The sequence below is a fragment of the Bubalus kerabau genome, chromosome 15, assembly GCF_029407905.1.
Source record: "Bubalus kerabau isolate K-KA32 ecotype Philippines breed swamp buffalo chromosome 15, PCC_UOA_SB_1v2, whole genome shotgun sequence".
NCBI lineage: Eukaryota > Metazoa > Chordata > Mammalia > Artiodactyla > Bovidae > Bubalus > Bubalus kerabau.
In genome coordinates, this window is record NC_073638.1 from 32,416,490 (window position 1) to 32,441,942 (window position 25,453).

Consider the following 25,453-nt stretch of genomic DNA (forward strand, 5'->3'; position numbering starts at 1 on the left):
GACAGAACTACTAGGAGAAATCAGCAAGCCTATAATTAGAAAGATTTTAACTCTTCATTTTCAGTCATTAAACAATTAGAAAACATGCTCACTTATCTGAAGGGTACCATTGAGCACAGGGTTCTTTAGATTTAGATGAAAATACATTTTATCAATTGAGAGGGAGAAAAATGAAAATTCTAATCAAGTTTAGAAGAAAGATGTGCATTTCTGAGAGTAGTCAGAGACTCAAAAGCTTTCATAACACTTCAGAGGGCGGGTTTTGTGTTATAGTTGGGGTGCCTGAGAATTGTTATCAGTGACATCCATGGTGGCAAGATTTCTTCCCAGCCAGGATCTCTGGTTATAAGGAACCATGGTTAGCTACAGTGTCCTGCTTCATGGGTAGGCAAACTCAAATAACTGTCTTCCTTGAATGATGGTCTATCTCTTAATCATAGGAAAATATTAAATGAAGGATAGAAATATTTAAGAGACTAAAAACCATAATATTAATAATTTTATAATAATAAAGGACCTGCATACATAATATATTTCATATACTTTAAATGTTTTATAGAACATATCTCTTAGATTCATTGCATTATAACTTCAATTTGAATAATATGATTGAGTAATTAATTTAGACTTGCAGGTTTGAGTTGAAATGTTATGCAAAGTATTAGACTATATAGGAAGATTTTAGGGTCACCATATTTTTAAATTATAAGAATTATTTAATATACATAAGAATTATTTAGTACTCATAAAGGTTCTGTTTGTGGAGTCACAGAACTGAATATTAGAAAGGAATCAGAATATATTACATCTACAAATTTAGCTTAACATAGTTGAAGTGCCTAATTAACTATAGTTATAAGTGGGAGCAAACATTATTTATAGATCCTTAAAAATTATTGTTAAACTTATCAGACATATAAATGACTATAAGATTTGTAATTTGCACTTAATGGGGTGTTTGAATTTATAAGTTAAGTAAATTGAATATCAGTCAAACCTTTTAAACCAAAAATAATCTTTTCTATGGGCAGAAGCTCCCTCAAGAGCATTAAAACCCTTCATGTGAAAATGTTCAAACTTCTCTTTTTTGCCTCTTCACAATGTCTTGGGCAGATACTGCTCCTATTCATTTTCAGTTACTAGCAAGTGCAGTCCCATCCAGGGAATTTAATTTGTTTTAAAATTTCAATTTAATTTCCAATTTAATGCTCATCTCCAATCTTCCTTCACCCCAGCAATTGCAAAGCTTTAGCCCAAAGCACTGTTTTTTTCCTTCTTGCTCCATGCATGCCATTTGGAGCTTCTTCCTGCACTGGCCTGGTGGGAGAACTAGGTCTTCTATCTCAAAGGAAAGGATGAGAAAATGCCACACACTCCCCATGAGGCTTGTGAATCATATTTCTAGTCAATTCTTTGACTTCTAACCCAAATCCTTCTTTCTGTTAGTAATCTTTTTATGCACCCACCAGTCTATACAGCATGTTTTTGTGTGTATGTGTGCCTGTTACATGATTGGGGCAGAGAACCGTGAGGAGGTACCTCACTCCTAACAATTTCAGCTTTTATTTGGGGGTGGGGGTAGGGGATGGGTGGGAACTTGGGGTACTTGATTGGCCTTTGTCCTCAGCATAAGTTTCCAGCTGCCAATTACAGGGTAATAGGAAGAAAAGAGAAACTGAGCAATGGTTAACTATCTCTGAAGGGTGGGATCATTGATCTTGTTTATCTTTATGTTAAGAAAAAGTTTTAAATGGCATCCAAAAAGAGATATGAAACTTGAGCTCTTTTTGTAATAGTTATAGAAATTGTACACATATTGGGTAAAGTATGAAAGCATTTTTAACTTGAAGAGGAACTGTGTTTTATATACTTTGAAGTTAAGAGATGTCTTCTCTTGAGTATCTTCTCAAGAGACTCTTGTGATTTGGGTCTTAGCACTCGGTATTCAGACATTCCCAAGTGTCTAGAGTGCCTTTCAGGCATCTGAGGTGATTACCTTGAGAAGGAACCTGTGAGGGGAAACTTCTAATGGGAGACAACGAAGCAAAGTAATGACTTCCTGAATGAAGGGCTAGCAGGTTGGAGGCAAAGGCTGACGTGTCCTTGAAAAGAGCAGAAAGCCAGCTTCTCCAGGATTCTCTTCATCAGCCAAAGGGTGTGGGGGAATCAAATACATGGGCTGAGAAACTTGAAAGCAGGAGAGGATGGGATGAGGACACTTAGAACACCTAGTATTACCCCACAAATTACTCATCTCCTGTGGATGGTCTCTATGACGCAAGCGTTACTTCCTGTCTTGTTTTTTAAGCGCCTGGTGATCCACAATGAGGGTTGTTGGAGGAAAGACACAGCAGACTGGCTGATGTCAGAGGAATGAAAGAGGATGACCTGTCAGCAACACAAACATTAGTTTCTGTGTCTGACTGGCTCTGAGTGTGAAAATGTCAGAACTGGGCTCTGCCCCGAGATGCTGAGGAGGTGTGATGTTAGTGCCGATGACACAGACGAAGTCAGCAAGCGGATTTGGCAGCAGACTCTCCAATGCAGCTCCAGCCTTCTTCTGGGGTCCGGTGATGGCTTGAGTAGCTGTTACAGAGACGTCTGAATGAAATTTCACCCCTAATCTTGTGGTTTCCAGTTGCAGATCCAACTGTTCAAGGAGCTGGTGTGAGCTGATTCCTGAACTGAGAATTTGTCCAATGCTTTGAAGGGGTGTTGGGTTGTGGTGGGGCAAGTACTCAGTTCTGAATTAGAATTGTCTGGTTACTTTACCATCTTCTTCTTCACACTATGAACTTCTTGAGGCAAGAATAACATTCATTATCTTCATATCACCTGGCACAAAATAAGTGATCAGTGACAGTTTAAAAAAAAAAAAAAAAAACGAATAACCTTCCTAAGAGGTGACAATGGTTGAAGTGTTGGCTTTCAGCTTTGTTCCAGGCAGCATCTGTGGCATCTCTATTTTTCCTTTCTTCTTTGAACATCTCTTGGGGACATCATTTGGTATTATCAAAATTTCAGGGCAAATGTGATGTATTTGGGGTCTTCCATGTTAGTCACTTACCAGAGTCAGAAAATTGGCTCATTCTAAGAACATGGGCTTCCCTGATAGCTCAGTTGGCAAAGAATCCACCTGCAATGCAGGAGACTCCAGTTCGATTCCTGGGTCGGGAAGATCCACTGGAGAAGGCATAGGCTAACCACTCCAGTATTGTTAGGCTTCCCTTGTGGTTCAGCTGGTAAAGAATCTGCCTGCAATGTGGGAGACCTGGGTTTGCTCTCTGAGTTGGGAAGATCTTCTGAAGACAGGAAAGGCTTCCCACTCCAGTATTCTGGCCTAGAGAATTCCATGGACTGTATAGTCCAGGGTCACAAAGAGTTGGACACGACTGAGCAACTTTCACTTCAAGAATAAGTGTTAGTCTGTTTTTTATTTCGCACTGACAGTGTAAGGGGTGGGCCAGTTCATCAGCTTTAAACTAACAATAGACCAGGCAGTCCAACTTGTCAACATTAATGTGTATCAGAAGTCACATTCAGAAAATTTTTCATTGGGGGAATTTGAAAACTGACTTCTTTCAGCCAAGAAACTATTCATTGGTATTGGAGAGGATGGAAATGAAATTAATGCCACTGGGCTGGTATTACTTTGCACACCTCTGCTCCATTCTCAAGAGCTGGAAGCTAACACTTCCCAAAGGACTAAAAAAACCTTTTTTTTGTGGGAGGACAACATCAATAATTGCTGACTAGGAGAAACTCTTGTCTTCTCCCTCTTCCTGTGACTAACTTTGGAAATAGGTGTATTTCCTCCTGAATAATCTCAAATGATTTGGTCACCATTTTTTTAAATTTAATTTTTATTTTATGTTAGAGTATAGTTGATTTCAATGTGTATTAGTTTCAGGTGTGCAGCAAAATATATACATCCATCCATTTCTTTCAGATTCTTTTCCCATTTAAGATATTACAGAATACTGAGTACAGTTCTCTGTGCTATACAGTAGGTCTTTGTTGATTATTTAATATATAGTAGTGTGTATATGCTAATCTCAAACACCTAATTTATCCCTGCCCCCAACTGTCCTCATTTGGTAACCATAAGTTTGTTTCCAGAGTCTGTGAGTCTATTTACATTTTGTAGATAAGTTCATTTGCAACACATTTTTAGATTTTACATGTAAATGATACCATATGACATCTTTGATATCGTATGAAATGTCTTTCTCAGTCTGACTTACACTTTTAGTATGATAATCTGTAGGTCTACCCATGTTGCTATAAATGAGTTGCTTCTTTTTTATGGCTGAGTAATATTCCATTGTATATACGTACCACATCTTTTTTATCCATTCCTCCATCGATGGACACTTAGGATGCTTCCCTGTCTTGACTACTGTAGATAGCACTGCAATACATATTGGGGTGCATGTATCTTTTGAATTGTGGTTTTCTCTGGATACATGCCCAGGAGTGGGCATATGCTGGATCATATATGTCACCATTAATAGTATCATGTTATGGCTTCTCAGGAACACCACGGACTAGCACTCATAGGTAGAGCTGTCAGCAACTTCATAATGCCTTTGGTCTTGAAGTGAGTCTTCAGCCTTGGACAGACAAAGCTGATGAACTGTGCCAAGGAGTTGCTCCTTTAACTGTATGCTGGTTACAAAGTGTGACTGGGAAGAGATGATGATGATTCAGGAGAAGTGGTGTTGCAAGTCCAAGAGTGGATGAAATTCTGGAAGCCAAGGCTTCAAGGAGAAAAAAAACTGGGGGAGAAATCCTTCTCATCCCAGGGTTCCACTGACCCTAGCCCCTGGAATGTTGCTTCCTCCCTGTGGGTTACAGAGACATTCTCTCTCCCAAACTCTAGCCTGAGATGGAAACCTTTCCCTCACATTCCACTCAGTCCCATTTTTTCATGCTATGAAAACTGTTTAATCCTCTCCTACACAGCACTCTTTGCTGCCTTGCCTTTATCTGCCACGGTAACGTGTCAAGATAAATCTTAACACAATTTCTTTTCTTTTTTGTGTGTGATTTTATATCCTTGACATTAGGGTGAAGATATTTTTCTTTTAAACAACTCCTGGCAATTCTCTGCCCTTTTGTTCTGCTTGGATCTGAGCACCCTGTCATTTCTTTGCGGTCCTCGGTTTTATTTTTGCTCTGGCAGCCCTGGAAATCATGGCATCTCGTTCAGTCATGTCAGCTATGAAACTCTCATGAGCCACTTTATCCTTCTTCCACAAACTGCAGAAGAAACTCGAATTCCTCTGATGTTGCTGCATTTGGGCAGATCTTTGCAGCAGTGGAGGTTACTGAATGGATTCCAGTGATGTTCCCTCTCCATGTTTTCACCAACAAGGCTTTTCTTGCATTTTACTTCACCTGGACAGTCTCTTGGCTTTGTGCATCCCAGTTTAACATTCCTCAGTAACTGCTTAATTGTTTCTAAAGCAACAGCCAGCTCAGCCCTCCTCAGTAGACCTTTTGGGTTCAGCATCCTGGGCTCCTTGATTCCCCTTGACCTGGCTCTTCTTCCTTCCCGTGAGCCCATAGCATGGAGCCCTGGAGCAGTTGAAGGAGTATTATTATTATTATAATAGAAGGAGAAGACCTTTCATGCTCGGTAGTAAACATGTGACTTTGGGCAAGTTATAGCACTTCCCTTGGCATTTGTTTTTTCCTTCTAAACACGTGACCTAGATCAGATTATCTTTAAGGTGACTTCCCTACTGGGGAGACATGTTGTGAAATGTTGGGGTCTCTCGAAAACCATACACTGCTCAGTGGGAAGTTAGTTGAATCAGTTGGCAGTAGTCCATGATGATAACAATTACAATTACCTCAATTTCTGATCCAATGGGTTAACGATTTTCTACAACACTCTACTTAATACCACCTTAAGATACACTGAGTGATTTAACCAGTTTTGTTTACTACCATCTCCAACCAGTTCATATTGTTTGGCCCATCCCTGACTAATGAAAAAAAGCTTCATTTAAAAAATAAAATAAGCCATCATTCATTTACCTATTCCCTAATTTGTTCACCAAAGGACCATGCTAGACACTTTGCATGCCTCAAAGAATGTACACTCAAGCTAACTTAATTTCATTGGTTAAACTCTGTCTAGAAACAGGGTTAAAAAAAAAAATAACAGTTCTTGTGTTATTTTAAGCAGCAGAAATTTTGAAACTCATGAAAGATTAATTCAACTTGAAATGATTCTGTCAGGCTGGCCCTGGTTTCCCTTGAAATTCTGTGCATGCTCACTCACTAAGTTGTGTCCAACTCTTTGCAACCCCGTGGACTATAGCCTACCACGCTCCATGGAATTTTCCAGGCAAGAATACTGGTGTGGGTTGCCATGCCCTCCTTCAGAGGATCTTCCTGACCCAGGGATCAAACTCAAGTCTCTTGAGTTTCCTGCATTGGCGGGTGGGTTCTTTACCACTGCACCACCTGGGAAGCCCTCCCTTGTAATTTGGTGAAGTGAAAGTCACTCAGTCATGTCTGCCTCTTTGCGACCCAATGGACTGCAATCCATGGAATCCTCCAGGCCAGAATACTGGAGAGGGTAGCCTATCCCTTCTCTAGAGGATCTTTCCAACCCAGGAATCGAACCGAGGTCTCCTGCATTGCAGGCAGATTCTTTACCAACTGAGCTATGAGGGAAGCCCTTGTAATTGGTGTGATCCAATTCATTGGGATCGGAGAAGGCAATGGCACCCCACTCCAGTACTCTTGCCTGGAAAATCCCATGGACGGAGGAGCCTGGTCGGCTGCAGTCCATGGGGTCGCTAAGAGTAGGACACGACTGAGCGTCTTCACTTTCACTTTTCACTTTCCTGCATTGGAGAAGGAAATGGCAACCCACTCCAGTGTTCTTGCCTGGAGAATCCCAGGGTTGGGGAGCCTGGTGGGCTGCCGTCTATGGGGTCGCACAGAGTCAGACACAACTGAAGCGACTTAGCAGCAGCAGCAGCAGCAGCAATTCATTGGGATCAATATTAGGGGGTTGCTGGGAGACACTGGCTTCACTAACATCTCAATATGCTTTGAGAATGTTACTTTTTATTACTGATATGATGAGTTGGCTATGAATAGATTTGTAATTCTGACACTAAGGAATAGAAAATATTTACATTTCAGGTAGATTTTTCTTAGCCCTCTTCATAAACAGAAAGGGGAATTCAATAGGAAATATATGTGAAAATGTGCATTGATGGTAAAGTATCATCATTATTACCATCTAAGTTGCCAAAATTTGGTAATGGGGGCGGGGTAAATATGTCAGATATGCCTGAAGAGTGTTAGATAATCAATTATACAACTGTTGGGATTGCCCCATGCATGCATCTCCTGATTCAAAAAGATAGCCTTCTCCCCTTGCATAAAGGAGAACTACTTAGTGTGGTGACTTATATTGTAGAATTTGAGATCCAATGTGATTTTTATGGGTCAAGAGCACATTTTCAGGGGATGTAACTTTGACTTTGAAGGAAATGATCCAAACGAGAGAGAAATGAAATAAGATAGTCAGAAAGACATCAGGTGAAAATACTCCTTGCCTAAGTAGAGAGTAAGAAAATAACCATAATTATCATCTACTTGCAAAAATAAAGCAAGGTTAAACCCCCACATGTGTCTCTTTTCACCACCACCTCCTCCTCTCCTGTGCGTATCTTGCCATAATCCCAGGCTAGGATTTCTCCACTCCAGCTGCACACCGATAGCTAATTTTGTTGACTTCCACTTCTGAGTCTGCATCTCCATCTTTCCTCAACAGCTGGAATGTTCTCCTTGTTTCTAGTCATGTCTCCACAATGCACCCTTTCCTACAAAACTTCTGCAGGATACCCCTCCAAACCATTGCTTTCTTTGGACTTTGAAGCATCCTTCACATATCCTTGGCTCCTCTTGCCCCTAGGCTTTAAGTTCTTAGAGAGAATCATCACATTTCTTTGTCTTTCCTTACCACACTTAGTGCTGCCTGTTGAGTCATTTGAGCAGTTAGTGGGCAATGTTTTGGACAGAGAAACAATCTTAGAGTAGAGCAGTTAAGTGTCAGCAAGATACAATCCCAGGCTATGTAATGCCTTGCAATGCCTGCTGTTGAAAGGAAAAGACATTTTGGGGTGACATCTGATCCCCTCATCCCCTAAAAAACACAAAGGGGTCTAAACGTCAGCCAGGTTTTATGTTACTGACAGGCAAGCTTTCTACTTCAGTGATTTCAGAAATCGTGTGGATTGTTCTTTGTCTCAGAAAGAATTCATTTTCAAAATGCTGATGGCCTCAGCTCTGGCTGGTGGCCAGCTTCAGGAAGTGTGGTTCACAAGTCATCAAGGACTGTGCATACTCCACATTCCTTGGGTAATGCAATTCTGGACCCAAATCGATTCCAGAAGTCTGATCTTCCAAAAGGGGCCAAGGCTCTGAGCTTGGTGAACAGTCTCCCTCCAGGAGCCCTCGTGCCCACCACCCCAATCAGGCTGGAGGGGTTAAATCAGCCAATCAAGGGGCTAAGCGAGCAGTTTGGTGAGACCAAAGTTGCAGGGATCTGAACAAGCTGATGAGCTTGGCAGCTCGTGTTTGAAGAATTTGTTTCATGTTTTGGATAAAGTCTGGGAATTTATCCTTCAAAATTCCTCAGATTTAGTAACATGTCAATGCACTGTGTTAATGCAAGGAGTTTTTCTTTTTCTTTTCTTCTTCTTCTTTTTTTTTTCTTTTTAAGGTTAAAAGCCGCCTTCCTTTTTAAGTATGAGTAATCCATCCAAATCCTGCCTAAGGGAACAAAAGGGGTGCCGGTAATTTTCTCTTTCACAAAATGCAGAGACTTCCTCTCTGTCTTCTCCAAGTACTATTCTATGAACTGAAGGGAAATTACACTTCTCAGCATTGAAAAAGAGATTATGCAAAATGAGAAGGTAAAGCCAATCACCATAATACAAATACCAGCTTAATTCTTGCATCGAGGAGCGCCTGTGCCTTTTCTTTCCAGATGTGGGTGTACATAGACGTCTACCTTTTTTTTTTTTTTGAAGTTGTATTATCTGGTTATTTTTTAGAGCTCACACTAAACAGAAACCTCAGTAGGACACCATGAGGTCCAGCTCTGTACTTGAGATCTTAGAAAACTCTCTTCCTTCTCTTAAATAGGGAGCATCTCTCCTGAATGTCCTCACTGGGTACATCAAAACTCAAAGGTTTCTATTTTAGGTAGAAATTAACCAAACAGAAAATGATGAGAGACAGAGGCTGAGCAGACCATGCCAAAGAAAAGAATGTGTTGGCCAAAAAATTTGTTCGTTTTGCTACGGAAAACCTCGAATGAACTTTTTGGCCAACCCAATAATAGTAGGATAACATTGGATTTGGAGAATGATAAGCAGCTCAAAATGATTCGATATCTAATGGTTACCACTCACAAAATACTATGTGCCAAGCCCTGGGCAAAGGGCATTGTGTATATTATCTCCTTTAAGCTTACAGACTCTGTGAAGATAGTTATCTCTGGTTATAAATATGGACACTGAAATTGAGAGTGGGTAAATCATTTGCTCAAAGTCCAGACATTTAGTGAGGGATAGACATGGCATTGAAACCCAGGTATATCTGGTTTCAACACTACTGGGGGTGAGGATTCTACCTGTGGAGTTCTGCAGAAGTCAGATGCCAGACAAGGGAATGTGGAATTTATCCTGTAGACAGTATGTGATGGGAAGAGAATAAAGTTATTTGGGAGGAAAGATTACTTTGTTGGCCATGTGTAGGAGAAATTGAAGGGCAGTGAGGTGAGTTCATATTTTAATTTAGTACTCACATCATTCTGCTTTATATTAAAGTCAGCCGTTTTTGCAATTACTTTCCTGGTGGATAGGGGCTATATTTAATTCTTTATCCCTCTCAGAGCATATCATAGTGAATGAATGAATAAATGAATGCAGTTGTAACTTAAAGTTTCTTTATATGGCAAGGAGACCAAATGAAGTCACCTACTCCATTTGCTAATCCCTAAAATGTCAATATAAGTAAACAATTGGCATTAACTTCGGGAAGACATGAAGTATGAATATGCAGCTAATAATAGGAGAAAGATCCCTAACATGGAAAAAAACCTCAGTCTTTAGGAGACTCAGATTTGAACACCAGCTCTACCATTTGTTATGTGTGGTTAGGCAAATCTCTCCACCTTTCTGAGCTAGAGTTTTCTCATCTCTATAATGAGAGTAATCTTTTAAGAAAACACCAGTGATTCAGACAAAGCATAACAAGAAATTCTGGATACTAGTCATGTTTGATTTATTGATCTAGACAATGGTTATATGAGTGTGTTCATTCTTTATATATCCTGGAAACCATTGTTAGACATACAATTTGTAAATATTTTCTTCTTATTTATGATTTGTTTTTTCATACTCTTAAGAGGTCTTCCAAAGAGCAAATATTTTAAATTTTGATGAAGTCCAATTTATTGACTTTTCTTTTATGGGTCATGGCTTTGGTATTATGTCTAAGAAGTCTTTGCCTAATCCTTCATCATAAAGATTTTCTTCAGCATTTCTCTCTAAAAGTGTTATAGTTTTAGGTGTTGCACGTAGATAAATGATCCATTTTGAGTAATTTCTGCATAAGGTGTGAATGTTTTGTTTTGCCTATGAATGTTTAATTATTCCAACATTTACTGAAAATGTATCCTTCCTTTATTGAAATGCTTTTGCATTTTGTTAAAAAACTAGTTGGCCATGTAAGTGTGGGTCTAATTTGGATTCTTTACTTTGCTCCATTAATCTATGTGACTATCCCTTTGCCAATACCACACTGTTTTGATTATTTTATCTACATATTAAGCCAAAATCAGGTCATGTTATTCCTCTGTATTCACTCTCAAATATTGCTTTTGTTGTTGTAGTTTGTTTGCTGTTGCTGTCACTTCAGTCGTGTCCAACTCTCTGTGACCCCATAGACGGCAGCCCACCAGGCTCCCCCGTCCCTGGGATTCTCCAGGCAAGAACACTGGAGTGGGTTGCCATTTCCTTCTCCAGTGCATGAAAGTGAAAAGTCAAAGGGAAGTCACTCAGTCGTGTCTGACTCTTAGCGACCCCATGGACTGCAGCCTTCCAGGCTCCTCCGTCCATGAGATTTTCCAGGCTATCTTTTATATAAATTTTAGCATCAGCTTATTTATATCTTCTGGATCTTTGATAGAAATTGTGTTAAGTCCATAGATAAATTTAGGGAAAATTGATACGTTTATTATGTTGAGTCTTCTCATTGCTGAATATAGTGAAACTTTTCATTTATTTAAATATTTATTGACTTCTTTCATTTAGCATTTCCTAGATTTTAACTTAGAGATTCTACATATGTTTTACTAGATTTATAACTTCATATTTCATTTGGTGGTGACTGTAACTGTTTGATATTTTAAATTTTATTTTCCAATTTTTCATTGCCAAGATCGGATTCTTTACCAGCTGAGCCACTTCCATTAACATGGAAGCCCATGTTAATATCTAAATATGTTGAATTTGTGTGTTGACCTTGGCCCTGTGACTTTATGAAACTCTTTAGTTCCGTGAGTTGGTTTTTGGGGTTTTTTTTGGTAGATTATTGGAGTTTTCTATGTAGAAAATCATGTCATCTGAAAATAGAAAAAAATATTATTTCTTCCTTCCTTTCATTTCCTTTTCCTGCTTGACTGTATTGGCTAAAACTTTTAGTACTATGTTAAATAGAAGTGATGAGAACAGACTTTATAGTTGATCATAATTGGTGAAAGCATTCTTTCACCATTAAGTATGATATTAATTTCAGGTTAACATCAAGTCTTTATCAGATTGAGAAAGTTTTATTCTATTCCTACTTTTGTGAGAATTTTTATTATGAATGTTATTAAAATTTCTCAAATGCTTTTTTCTGAATCAACTGATACAATCATATTATTTTTCTCCTTTATAGAGTATTAAATGCTGGATTATACTGGCTGATTATTCAATACTAAATCGATCTTGGATTTCAGGACTATACCCCTCTTGGTCATCATGTGAAAGTCACAAAGTTGTTTCCAGCTCTTTGTGACCCCATGGACTGTAGTCCATGGAATTCTCCAGGCCAGAATACTGAAGTGGGTAGCCTTTCCATTCTCCAGGGAATCTTCCCAACCCAGGGATCAAACCCAGGTCTCCCACATTGCAGGTAGATTCTTTTTTTTTTTTTGGCCTTTAACTTTTTAAAATTAATTTATTTTTTAATTGAAGGATAACTGCTTTATAGAATTTTGTTGTTTTCTGTCAAACCTCAACATGAATCAGCCATAGGTATACATATATCCCTTCCGTTTTGAACCTCCCTCCCATCTCTCTCCCCATCCCACCCCTCTAGGTTGATACAGAGCCCCTGTTTGAGTTTCCTGAGCCATACAGCAAATTCCCGCTGGCTTATCTATTTTACATATGGTGATATAAGTTTCCATGTTACTCTTTCCATCCATCTCACCCTCTCTTCCCCTCTCCCCATGTCCATAAGTCTATTCTCTATGTCTGTTTCTCCATTGCTGCCCTGTAAATAAATTCTTCAGTATCATTTTTCTAGATTCTATATATATGCATTAGAATATAATATTTACCTTTCTCTTTCTGACTCACTTCACTCTGTATAACAGGTTCTAGGTTCATCCACCTCATCAGAACTGACTCAAATGCATTTCTTCTTATGCTTGATTACACAGTATCCCACTGTATATGTACCACAGCTTTTTTATCCATTCATCTGTTGATGGACATCTAGGTTGCTTCCATGTTCTAGCTATTGTAAATAGTGCTGCAATGAACAATGGGATACATGTGTCTTTTCCAGTTTTGGTTTGCTCAGGGTATATGCCTAGGAGTGGGATTGCTGGGTCATATGGTGGTTTTATTCCTAGATTTTAAGGAATCTCCATACTGTCTTCCCTAGTGGCTGTATCAGTTTACATTCCCACCAACAGTGCAAGAGTGTTCTCTTTTCTCCACAACATCTCCAGCATTTATTATTTGTAGACTTTTTGATGATAGCCTTTTTGACTGGTGTGAGGTGATATCTTGTTGTAGTTTTGATTTGCATTTCTCTAATAATGAGCAATGTTGAGCATCTTTTCATGTGTTTGTTATCCATCTATATGTCTTCTTTGGAAAAATGTCTGTTTAGGTCTTTTTCCCACTTTGGGGTTGGGTTGTTTGTTTTTCTGGCATTTAGTTGTATGAGCTGCTTGTATATTTTGGAAATTAATCCTTTGTCAGTTGTTTCATTTGCTATTATTTTCTCCCATTCTGAGGGTTGTCTTTTTTCACCTTGCTTATAGTTTCCTTTGCTGTGCAAAAGCTTTTAAGTTTAATCAGGTCCCACTTGTTTACTTTTGTTTTTATTTCCATTACTCTAGGAGGTGAGTCATAGAGGATCTTGCTTTGATTTATCTCATTGAGTGTTCTGCCTATGTTTTCCTCTAAGAGTTTTATAGTTTCTGGTCTTACATTTATGTCTTTAATCCATTTTGAGTTTATCTTTGTGTATGGTGTTAGAAAGTGTGCTAATTTCATTCTTTTACATGTAGCTGTCCACTCTTCCCAGCACCATTTATTAAAGAGGCTGTCTTTGCCCCATTGTATATGCTTGCTTCCTTTGTCAAAAATAAGGTACCCATTGGTGCATGGGTTTATTTCTGGGCTTTCTATCTTGTTCCATTGGTCTATATTTCTGTTTTTGTGCCAGTACCATACTGTCTTGATGACTGTAGCTTTGTAGTGTAATCTGAAGTCAGGATGGTTGATTCCTCCAGCATCATTCTTCTTTCTCAAGACTGCTTTGGCTATTTGAGGTCTTTTGTGTTTCCATATGAATTGTGAAATTTTTTGCTCTAGTTCTGTGAAAAATGCTATTGGAAATTTGATAGGGATCACATTGAATCTGTAGATTGAATTTGGTAATATAGTCATTTTCACAATATTGATTCTTCCTACCCAGGAACATGGAGTATCTCTCCATCTGTTTATGTCATCTTTGATTTCTTTTATTAGTGTTTTATAATTTTCTGTGTACAGTTTGTCTTCTTAGGTAAGTTTATGCCTAGATAATTAATTCTTTTTGTTGCAGTGGTGAATAGGATTGACTCCTTAATTTCTCTTTCTGATTTTTCATTGTTAGTATATATAAATGCAAAGGATTTCTGTGTATTGATTTTGTATCCTGCAACTTTGCTAAATTCACTGATTAGCTCTAGCAATTTTTGATACTATCTTTAGGGTTTTCTATGTACAGTATCATGTCATCTGCAAACAGTGAGAACTTTACTTCTTCTTTTCTGATCTGGATTCCTTTTATTTCTTTTTCTTCTCTGATTGCTGTAGCTAGAACTTCCAGAACTATGTTGAATAATAGTGGTGAAAGTGGACACCCTTGTCTTGTTCCTGATCTTAGGGGAAATGTTTTCAGTTTTTCACCATTGACAATGATGTTTGCTGTAGGCTTATCATATAATGCCTTTACTATGTTGAAGTAAGTTCCTTTTATGCACTTTTTTTTGAAGACTTTTAATCATAAATGGGTACTGAATTTTGTGAAACGCTTTTTCTGTATCTATTGAGATTATCATATGGTTTTTATCTTTCAATTTGTTAATATGGTGTATCACATTGATTGATTTGTGTATATTGAAGAATCCTTGCATTCCTGGAATAAACTCAACTTGATCATGGTGTATGAGCTTTTTGATGTGTTGCTGAACTCTGTTTGCTAAAATGTGTTGAGAATTTTTGCATGTATGTTCATTAGTGATATTGGCCTGTAGTTTTGTTTTTTTTGTGTTGTCTTTGTCTGGTTTTGGTATCAGGGTGATGGTGGCCTCGTAGAATGAGTTTGGAAGTGTTCCTTCCTCTGCAATTTTTTGAAAGGATTTTAGAAGGATAGGGATTATCTCTTCTCTTAATACTTGATAGAATTCTGTGACGCCATCTGGTTCTGGGCTTTTGTTTTTTGGGAGATTTTTGATCGCAGCTTCAATTTTAGTGCCTGTAATTGGGTTGTTCATAATTTCTATTTCTTCCTGGTTCAGTCTTGGAAGATTGAACTTTTCTAAGAATCTGTCCATTTCTTCCAGGTTATCCATTTTATTGCCATGTAGTTGTTCATAATAGTCTCTTATAATCCTTTGTATTTCTGCATTGTCTGTTGTAACTTCTCCTTTTTCATTTTTAATTTTGTTGATTTGATTCTTCTCTCTTTTTTTCTTGATGAGTCTGGTCAAAGGTTTGTCAATTTTGTTTATCTTCTCAAAGAAACAGCTTTTAGTTTTATTAATCTTCACTATTGTTCTTCATTTCTTTTTCATTTCTTTCTGCTCAGATCTTTATGATTTCTTTCCTTCTACTAATTTTGGGGTTTTTCTGTTCTTCTTTTTCCAGTTGTTTTAGGTGTAAAGTTAGGTTGTCTATTCGATGTTTTTCTTGTTTCTTGAGGTAGGATTGTATATTTACCAGTTAAGAACAAAACTAACTAAAGCACAAATTGGAAAACAAAACTAAAGCGAGGTACCAAGGGGGGAATAAAGCAATGAAAACAAAATTAACAAATGTGTTGAGAGGAGAGAAAAGAAAGACAGACTAGATATGCAAAGTTAAATAGAAGTAGATGAAGATTTATATACATTAAAGATTAACTGCAAGGGGAAAAGAGAGTAGGGAAGGCAGACAAAGGAATAAATGTAGAAAATATATAATATGTTTAAAAAAATTAAAAATTAAAATTATAAAAAAGAGGGAAAAAATGGAAGAAGAAAGAAAAGGGGTGGGGGGAGGGGGAGGAAAACTGCAGGACTGCAAAAGCCCAATGTAGAGGCAGCAGTTTATAACAACAATAAAAAGTGTGATTGAATATACACATATACATATACGTCCATAAGCAAAATCAAAACAGTCCAACAAAAATAAAGTACAATAGATTGACCCAGTGAACAAAGGAAACCAAAAATTATATCTACTAGAACAAAACTAACTAAAGCACAAAATGGAAAACAAAACGAAAGCAAGGTGCCAATTGGGGAATAAAGCAATGAAAACAAAACTAACATGTTGAGAGGAAAGGAAAGAAAGAACAGATATGAAAAGTTAAATAGAGGTAGATAAAGAAGATTTATATACATTAAAGATTATCTGCAAGGGGAAAAGAACAGTAGGAAAAGCAAACAAAGGAATAAAATAAAAAATAATAATAGGTTTAAAAAATTAAAATTGAAAAAAGAGAAAAGTAAAAAAGTGGGGGGAACGCCACAAAATTGCAAAAGCCCAACGTAGAGGCAGAGGTTTATAACAACAATAAAAAATGTGACAGGAAAAAAAAAAAGCTCAAAAGCTTAATTAGATTTCGTAGTGCTAATAAAAATGACAACTACAACCGGGATGGGGACAGGGGGAGGAAAGAAAAGAAAAAAGTCCAAAAGAATCTACAGAACAAGTCAAAACATGAGAATAATAACTGTTTTTCTTGAGTCACTGCTGTCAGAGTCTTTCCCTCGCTTGGAGTCACAGTCCACCTCACCTCCCTAGGATGCCCTCTAATGCTGTGCTGATCTCTGGACCTGTGGGGGCAACTCAGATTCTAATCTGGTCCTACTCCTGTGTGTTCTTATCTCCAATGTCCACAGCTATCAAAGCTAATGCATTTTCTTTTGTGGGAGCTCTCAATGACCTTTTATATATTGCACAGACAGAGTCTGCCTAGTTGATCATGTGGATTTAATCTATAGTTTATACAGCTGGTGGGAAGGTTTTGGGTCTTCTTCCTTAGCCACACTGCCCCTGGGTTTCAGTTGTGGTTTTATTTTTATCTCTGCATGTGGGTCGTCCACTGGGTTTTGCTCCTGAGGCTGCCCTGGAGGACTTGGGTTTGCCCCTGTGCAGGCCAGGTGTAGAGGTGGTGCAGCTGCTTGGGTCACAGGGGTTCTGGCCGCACCAGGTACTCAGGGGAGTTGGTGGTTAGGGCAGCAGGAAATATAGTGCTCTAGAAGGGTATGGCAACCAGTATTGGCCAATACGCTCCAGTATGCTTCCCTGGAAAACACCCTCCCTGACAGAGAAACCTGCAGTCTATAGGGTTGCAAAGAGTCAGACACTACTACACTACTGAGAGAGTCACTTCCTAGGCAGGTTGATAAGAAGTCTGGGGTCCTCGAGGAGAGAGGGGTCTGGGGCTCTTGAAGAGGAGATTGGGGTCTGGAATTCTCGAGGAGGAAAGGACAAACTTTTTTTTTTTCTCTACATTCCTTAGTCTTAGTCACATAAGACATTTTTTCTTTAAGCCTGGAACTGATGATTATACAACAAACAACTCAGTTTAAACTCTGCACTAGGGATTATATAACAACAATGTATCCTACTTGAGGACAGTTTCTCCTTTCTGAGAACCTTCTGGCTAATCCTGTTATCTTAAAATGTAAATTATGGGAGTGGGTCTAGTAAGATCTTTACAATCTTGACACGTTCTTTTGATTTATTATAATAACTAATTTAAAAAGTATATAACTTCCTTGCTAAAGACTAGCAGGGGGGCACTCTCCACCCCCCTTCTGATGTCTATGTCATAAGCTTTCTCTGTCGCTTTTTCACTTTAATAAAACTCTGCTACACAAAAGCTCTTGAGTGATCAAGCCTGGTCCCTGGTCCAGAGTTAAATCTTTGGAGATCCAACACCATTCACCATAAGCTATCACCTTGGGGCCTTGTCTGGGACCTTCAGGATAAGGTGAGAACACTCAGAGCTCCAGCCTCTCTGCTTTTTCAGTATGCATGTTTTCTACTTTACTTTACTAACTCTACGGTGTGTGACCCTATGCACATAGATGCAAGACTTTTTGCCTGTGGCAGCTCTGCCCCAGTGAGAGTTGAATGTGAAGGTGGCGCAGCTGCTTGGCTTGTGGGGACCCTGGCAGCACCAAGTGTGCAGGGACACAGACTGCCTCCACTACAGGAGTTATGGCCCTATCAGAGTCTTTTCTCCGGCCTGTTGTAGCTGGCGATCAGAAGGCCTCTTGGGCCAGTCTTTCTCCCTAGCTCTGCCTGTTCAGGCACTTAAAAGGCTCCCTTGCCTGGGGTCCTTCTCTGTTGTTCCACGTGTCAGGCACATAGAGGGGCCCCCCTGGCTGGGGTCCTACTCTGTAGTTTGGCATATCAGTCACTTAAAGGGGCACCCTGGGTGGGGTCCTGCTCTGTAGTTCAGTGTGTCAGGCGTTTGATGGGCCAGCCTCTCTATTGTTCAGCTGCCGATGCTGGTGTGTGGGGAGGAAGAGGCTATGTGATGGCTCCATCCCTTAAGTGTGACTCAGCAGTATCACCTTGCTTCCAGGGCTGCCCAGCTTTCCTCCACAGACACTTCCCTCCACAATCTCCTTCCTCACCTCCTCTCCATCTGTCTCTCCACAGTCAACAGCAGCCCTTGCCCTGGGATTGCTCCACAATCCCTAAACTCCAGCTCCCAGCCACTGCGCCTTCCAGGGGACCTGTATCTGTGTCCGGGGTATGTGTGGCTGCGGCAAGGACTGTCTGATTCTCATTCCATCTAGGCTGCCACAGCTCAACTCTTTCACTCTCAGCCTTAAATGTTTTTCGTCTGACTCAGACAATTGCCCCTCATGTGGGGATCGGACCCCTGCTTCAGTTCCCCCACCTGCCGAGGGCAGGTCTAGTCCTACTAACACCCCTATTCCCCCCCTAGTTCATCCTACCGAGTTTTGTGTGGTTCTATATATTCTTTGGCCTTCCCTGGTGGCTCAGATGGTAAAGCGTCTGCCTACAATGCGGGAGACCTGGGTTCGACCCCTGGGTCAGGAAGATCCCCTGAAGAAGGAAATGGCAGCCCACTCCAGTATTCTTGCCTGGAAAATCCCACGGACGGAGGAGCTTGGTTGGCTACTGTCCATGGGGTCGCAAAGAGTCGGACACGGCTGAGCGACTTCACTATCACTATCACTATATATTCTTTTCCTCTGGTCAGTTACACCCATCCCCTCTCAGCTGGTGTTCTACATGCACTTCTGTGTCTGAAGGTGTATTCCTGACGTATCCGTGGAGAGAGATATACTCCACGTCCACCTACTCCTCCGCCATCTTGCTCTCCCTGCAGGTAGATTCTTTACCAGCTGAGCCACAAGGGAAGCCCCATAGTATAGTACTATACTATATTATTATTATATGTTTCTGGATTTGCCAATATTTTGATGAGGATTTTTTGCATCTTTGTTTAGAGGGATATTATCTGTAATTTTCCTTTTTATAAATTATGAATTCAATTTCTTTAATGTTATAGGACTGTACAGGTTGTCTGTTTTGTTTTAGGTGAGTTTGGCATAGTGTATGATTTTTGAGGTATCAGATAAGTTTATCTAAACTGTCAAATTTATGTGTGTGGAGATATTTTAATGTTCTGTTAACCTTTCAATGTCTGTGAGAACTATAGTGATAGTCCCTCTTTTATTCCAAATATTGGTAATGTATGTTTTTTGTCAGGTTTACAGTTTAACTAATTTTTAAAAAAGAGTTCCATTTTAGATTTGATTGATTTTTCTCTATTGTTTTAAATTTTATTGATTTCTTCACTTTATTATCCCCTCCGTTCTTTTGCTTTGGGCTCTTTTTTTTTTTACTTTTTTGAGGTGGATTTTTCAGAATATTATTTGATACATTTTTATTTTGCAATGTAATCCTTTGGTGCTATAAATTTTCATTAAGGAGTAGTTTAGCTGCTTCCCGTGTATTTTAATGTGTCATATTTTCATTTAAATTCAGTTCAATATATTTTAAAATTTGTTTTGAGATTTCCTGTTTGAGCCTTGATTTATTTAGAAATATGTTATTTAATTTCCAAGTGTTTGGACTTTTCTATTATATTTCTTGCATTGATTTCTGGTTTGATTCTATGACAGTAATATAGTTTGCATTATTTCAGTTCTTTAAAATTTATTAATGTTCATTTTATGACTCAGGGTATGGTGGATCAGACATTAAAGAGTCTGCCTGCAGTGCAGGAGACTTGGGTTCAATTTCTGGGTTGGGAAGATCCCCTGGAGAAGGAAATGGCAACCCACTCCAGTATTCTTGCCTGGAGGATTCCATGAATGGAGGAGCCTGGCAGGCTACAGTCTATGGGGTGGCAAAGAGTCAGATGTGACTGAGAAAATTTTACTTCTCTTCAAGTACATGATCTATGGTAATAACTATAGGCCAATATCACTGATGAACATAGATGCAAAAATCCTCAACAAAATTCTAGAAGACAGAATCCAACAACATATTAAAAAGATCATATATCACGACCAAGTGGGCTTTATCCCAGGGATGCAAGGATTCTTCAATATTCATAAATCAATCAATGTGATACACCACATTAACAAATTGAAGGATAAAAGCCATGATTATCTCAATAGATGCAGAGGAAGCCTTTGACAAAATTCACCATCCATTTATGATAAAAAATAAAACACCCTCCAGAAAGCAGGCATAGAAGGAATATACCTCAACATAATAAAAGCCATATATGATAAACCCACAGCAAGCATTATCCTTAATGGTGAAAAATTGAAAGCATTTCCCCTAAAGTCAGGAACAAGACAAGTGTGCCCACTTTCACCACTATTATTCAACATAGTTTTGGAAGTTTTAGACACAGCAATCAGAGAAGAAAAAGAAATAAAAGGAATCCAGATTGGAAAAGAAGAAGTAAAACTTCTCACTGTTTGCAGATGACATGATCCTCTACATAGAAAACCCTAGACACCACCAGAAAATTACTAAAGCTAATCAATAAATATAGTAAAGTTGCATGATATAAAATTAACACACAGAAATCCCTTGCATTCCTATACACTAACAATGAGAAAACAGAAAGAGAAATTAAGGAAACAATTCCATTCACCATTGCAACGAAAAGAATAAAATACTTAGGAATATATCTACCTAAAGAAACAAAGACCTATATATATAAAACTATAAAACACTGATGAAAGAAATCAAAGATGACATGAATAGATGGAGAAATAGACCATGTTCATGGATCGGAAGAGTCAACGTAGTGAAAATGAGTACACTACCCAAAGTGAAGTCGCTCAGTCGCGTGCAACTCTTTGTGACCCCATGGACTGTAGCCTATCAGGCTCCTCCGTCCATGGGATTTTCCAGGCAAGAGTGCTGGAGTGGATTGCCGTTTCCTTCTCCAGCAATCTATAGATTTAATGCAATCCCTATCAAGCTGCCACTGATATTTTTCAGAGGACTACAACAAATAATTTCACAATTTGTATGGAAATACAAAAAACCTCGAATAGCCAAAGCAATCTTGAGAAAGAAGAATGGAACTGAAGGAATCAACCTGCCTGACTTCAGACTATACTACAAAGCTACGGTCATCAAGACAGTATGGTACTGGCACAAAGACAGAAATATAGATCAATGGAACAAAGTAGAAAGCCCAGAGATAAATCCACACACCTATGGACACCTTATCTTTGACAAAGGAGGCAAGAATATACAATGGAGAAAAGACAATCTCTTTAACAAGTAGTGCTGGCCAACTGGTCAACCACTTGTAAAAGAATGAAACTAACACTTTCTAACACCATACTAACACTTCCTAACACCATACACAAAAACATTGGCAAAACACTCTCTGACATAAATCACAGCAGGATCCTCTATGACCCACCTTCCGGAGTAATGGAAATAAAAGCAAAAATAAACAAATGGGACCTAATTAAGCTTAAAAGACTTTGCACAACAAAGGAAACTATAAGCAAGGTGAAAAGACAGCCTTCAGAATGGGAGAAAACAATAGCAAATGAAGCAACTGACAAAGAATTAATCTCAAAAATATACAAGCAGCTCATGCAGCTCAATTCCAGAAAAATAAATGACCCAATCAAAAAATGGGCCAAAGAACTAAACAGACATTTCTCCAAAGAAGACATACAAATGGCTGACAAACACATGAAAAGCTGCTCAACATCACTCATTATCAGAGAAATGTGAATCAAAACCACAATGAGGTACCATCTCACACTGGTCAGAATGACTGTTATCAAAAAGTCTACAAACAATAAATGCTGGAGAGGGTGCAGAGAAAAGGGAACCCTCTTACACTGTTGGTGGCAATGCAAACTAGAACAGCCACTATGGAGAACAGTGTGGAGATTCCTTAAAAAACTGGAAATAGAACTGCCATACAACCCAGCAATCCCACTGCTGGGCATACACACTGAGGAAACCAGAATTGAAAGAGACATGTGTACCCCTATGTTCATTGCAGCACTGTTTACAGTAGCTAGGATATGGAAGCAACCTAGATGTCCACCAGCAGATGAATGGATAAGAAAGCTGTGGTACATATACACAATGGAATATATTACTCAGCTATTAAAAAGAATATATTGGAATCAGTTCTAATGAGGTGGATGAAATTGGAGCCTATTATATAGAGTGAAGTAAGTCAAAAAGAAAAACACCAATATAGTATATTAACGCATATATGTGGAATTTAGAAAGATGGTAACAATGACCCTATATGTGAGACAGCAAAAGAGACACAGAGGTAAAGAATAGACTTCTGGACTCTGTGGGAGAAGGCGAGGTTGGGATGATTTGAGAGAATAGCATTGAAACATGTATATTACCATATGTGAAATAGATTGCCAGTCCAGGTTCGATTCATGAGACAGGGCGCTCAGGATCGGTGCACTGTGATGACCCTGAGGGATGGGATGAGGAGGGAGGTGGGAGGTGGGTTCAGGATGGGGGACACATGTACAATCCATGGCTGATTCACGTGAATGTATGGCAAAACCCACTACAATATTGTAATTAGCCTCCAATTAAAATAAATAATTTACAAAAAATAAAAGTTAATTTTATGTGTCAACTTGACTGGATCATGGGATGACCAGATATCTGGTTAAATATTATTTCTAGTTGTGTCTGTGAAAATGTTTATGGATGAAATTAGCATTTAGATTGATGGATTCAGTAAATCGATTTGCCCTCCATGGTGGTGGGCATCATTCAGTCTGTTAAGAGCCTGAACAGAAGATGTAGGTGGAAGGAGAAAGAATTCAATCTTTCACACCTAATTGCTTGAGTTGAAATGTTGGCCCTTCGTATCCTTGCTGGTCCTGATTCTCAAGCCTTCAGACTAAGACTGAATTAGGCCACCAGTTTTCCTGAGCCCCCAATTGACAGAAGGCAAATGTGGGGCTTCTCCAGCCTATATAATTGCATGATTGTGTGAGTCAATTTGTCATACCTGTAATGTATACACACAAACACACAGTTGATTCTTGAACAACACAGCAGTTAGGGGTGCCAACCCTATGCACGTTTGAAAATCCATGTATAACTTTTTAATCACCCCTCTGTATCTGTGATTCTGCAGTTGCTGATTCAACTAACCTGGGATTACACAGTACTGTAGTATTTACTATTAAAAAAATCTGCATATAAAGAACCCATGCAGTTCAAACCCATGTTGTTCAAGGGTCAACTGTATTCTGTAATACTATACACAGAATGCATATTATATATGTGTGTTTATATATATGCATGCATGCTCAGTCACTAAGTCATGTCTGACTCTTCGTGACCCATGGACTGTAGACTGCCAGGCTGCTCTGGCCATGGGATTTCCCAGGCAGGATACTAGGGTGGGTTGCAGTTTTCTTCTGCAGGGGATCTTTCTGACCCAGGAATCGAAGCCATGTCTCCTGCATTAGCAGGCAGATTCTTTATCATTGAGCCAGCAGGGAAGCCCATGTATATATATAGTATGTTTTAAACTAATATCTGTTTTTTTTCTAACTGAAGTATAGTTGATTTGCAGTATTATATTAGTTCAGGTGTATAACATAGTGATTCAAAACTTTTATAGTGTATACTCCATTTAAAGTTATTATCAAATATGTCTATTTTTCCTATGCTGTGCAATATATTATTGCAGTTCATTTATTTTACACATCAGTTCAGTTCAGTCGCTCAGTCGTGTCCAACTCTTTGCGACCCCATGAATCGCAGCACGCCAGGCCTCCCTGTCCATTACCAACTCCGGAGTTCACTCAAACTCATGTCCATCGAGTCGGTGATGCCATCCAGCCATCTCATCCTCTGTCGTGCCCTTCTCCTCCTTCCCCCAATCCCTCCCAGCATCAGAGTCTTTTCCAATGAGTCAGCTCTTTGCATGAGGTGGCCAAAGTATTGGAGTTTCAGCTTTAGCATCAGTCCTTCCAAAGAACACCCAGGACTGATCTCCTTTAGAATGGACTGGTTGGATCTCCTTGCTGCCAAGGGACTCTTAAGAGTCTTCTCCAACACCACAGTTCAAAAGCATCAATTCTTTGGCTCTCAGCTTTCTTTATAGTCCAACTCTCACATCCGTACATGACCACTGGAAAAACCATAGCCTTGACTAGACGGAACTTTGTTGGCAAAGTAATGTCTCTGCTTTTCAATATGCTATCCAGGTTGGTCATAACTTTCCTTCCAAGGAGTAAGCATCTTTTAATTTCATGGCTGCAGTCACCATCTGCAGTGATTTTGGAGCCCAGAAAAATAAAGTCTGACACTGTTTCCACTGTTTCCCCATCTATTTGCCATGAAGTGATGGGACCAGATGCCATGATCTTCGTTTGTAATTCTTAACCCCCTAATGTTTTTTTGCACCTCTTCCCTTCCCTGTCCCTACTGACAACCATTCATTTGTTCTCTATACCCGTGAGTCTGTTTTGTTATATTCATTCATTTTATTTTTTAGATTTCACGTACAAGTAATAATACACAGTATTGTCTTTGTCTGTCTGACTTATTCCACTTAGCATAAGACCCTCCAGGTCCTTTTGTGTTGTTGCAAATGGCAAAATTTCATTCTTTATATATATATATATATATATATATATATATATATATATATCAGAGAAGGCAATGGCACCCCACTCCAGTACTCTTGCCTGGAAAATCCCATGGATGGAGGAGCCTGGTAGGCTGCAGTCCATGGAATCACTGAGAGTCGGACACGACTGAGTGACTTCACTTTCACCTTTCACTTTCATGCATTGGAGAGGGAAATGGCAGCCCACTCCAGTGTTCTTGCCTGGAGAATCCCAGGGACGGGGGAGCCTGGTGGGCTGCCGCCTATGGGGTCGCAAAGAGTCGGACACAACTGAAGTGACTTAGCAGCAGCAGCAGCAGCATACCATATTTTCTTTATCCATTCATCTGTCAATGGACATTTAAGTTGCTTCCATATATTGGCTATTGGCTGCTAAGAACACTGGGTGTGTGTATCTTTTTAAATTAATACCTCTGTATTCTTGAATGTTCCATGAGCAGTTGAAAATAATGTATATTCTGTTCGTGTAGGGGGAGTGTCTGTA

The 25,453-nt window shown here is 39.2% G+C and overlaps 1 long non-coding RNA gene across 2 annotated transcripts in view; it reads left to right on the plus strand.

The window, feature by feature from the left end:
* Positions 1-25,453, plus strand: part of LOC129628855 (uncharacterized) — a 102,580-nt gene that overhangs the window by 40,687 nt on the left and 36,440 nt on the right. The window contains exon 1 of one of the 2 annotated variants that reach the window (XR_008702944.1): positions 17,715-17,793. The exons of the other annotated variant lie outside the window; for it this stretch is intronic. This is a non-coding gene — a long non-coding RNA (uncharacterized LOC129628855). Of the gene's footprint in view, positions 1-17,714; positions 17,794-25,453 lie in introns of those variants that run through there. 2 annotated transcript variants of the gene reach the window in all.